Raw genomic sequence first — 1,474 nt, forward strand, 5'->3', positions numbered from 1 at the left:
CTTTTACTTTGTAACGGGATTATTTGAAAACAACAAATAATTAGAATATTGATGGAATTTGACAAAGAAAGTACCATTTGAATTTTTGCCATAACTTGCCTGATGTAATGTTATATAAATTGACTATTTTCATTCTGATCGTACACAAATACATTCAACAGTGTGAGTCTTGAAACACTTCAGACGATGCCAGCCCCTGCATGTGCACTCTGAAGTGGCCGTATGTCCTTGAAAGCGTATCACTGCTAATTTCACCTTGCCTCTGCCTGAAGTCAATGGCGCTATTATGACCCCATGTCGGAAGCAAGACGCTGGACTCGAGCCAGGGAAATTGTCGCCAGGCAGAAGAAGGTGACAGACTACTTCAATAATCATGTCTAATGTGAGCCATTTGACCCTGGCTTCTACCCGATAGTAGAAGGAGCTGGGAGGAACGCAGGAGGAGGTGAATGCCAAAGAGAGAGAGAGAGAGAAAAGGGTGAGGCTCTCTCTCTCTCTCTCTCCTGCTCTATCTTCCTCTCTACTTTAAGAGAGGGACAAAAAAGAAGAGCATTTTTAAAGTCAGATGCCTTGAAAAGTGACAGGTTGACATTTGCTTTTCAGTGTGACTGGTTGTGGAGAGTAGAGATTGGCAGTTAGGCAGCCAGAACAGGCTGGCAGGACGGCAGAGGAGATGGCAGGGGTCCTCTCTCTCCAGACTTCTTTCCTGGCAGTTATCACGTGTGTGTGTGTGTGTGTGTGTGTCCATGTGAGTGCAGGTGTGTGTGTTTGTAGCACAAGCTTGCAACTGAGTAGGTGTGTGTATTTATGTGCTTTTTGTGCCCGTTTCCCTGCGAGAGAGAGTGTGTGAGTGTGTGTGTGTGTGTGTGCCTGCCTGTGTCTCTCTCTCTCTCTGTGTGTGTGCCTGTGTGGCACCATAAAAGATGCCTTTTCTGTCAGCTGGCAGCTCTGCTTTGCAAATGGTGTGCCAAGTTTCGCCTGTTGCTTAGCAACCTCCAAACTCATCCAAACCCAAATCATCAGCCAGGAAAGGAGACCTGGCCTGTGCTTATTGCCAGCTAACCCCCCTCATCAACACTAAAACTTCAATCCCCCCCACAAGTCCCTGCTCTGTGCCAAGATTACCACATAACTCTTCTTTTTTTTGGCACAGCAGGATCTGGGCAGCCTACACTCAGTCAGCTGTAGTTATGTGTGTGCGTGTGTGTCTCTGATCACAGGAAAATCTAGGCTGGAGTTTTGCAGACCTAAGAAGAAAGAAAGTGTTAGCCTTTATTTGAGATAAAAAAAAAAAAAGATCTGCTGATCATGTATCCTGTGCTGAATGACAGGAAGGCCTTCAGAAGAACTGAGCTCAGAGGCCAATAATGCTTCTGTGCTATCCATCCAGTTAATGTGTCTGTGCTTCAACGCCTAGAATTTTTGGGAATTATTTTGTATTAGTCAAACCGTGATCACGTTCTTTCTTCTACAA

The sequence above is a fragment of the Ammodytes marinus genome (assembly GCF_949987685.1).
Source record: "Ammodytes marinus genome assembly, chromosome: 8".
Taxonomy (NCBI): Eukaryota; Metazoa; Chordata; class Actinopteri; order Uranoscopiformes; family Ammodytidae; genus Ammodytes; species Ammodytes marinus.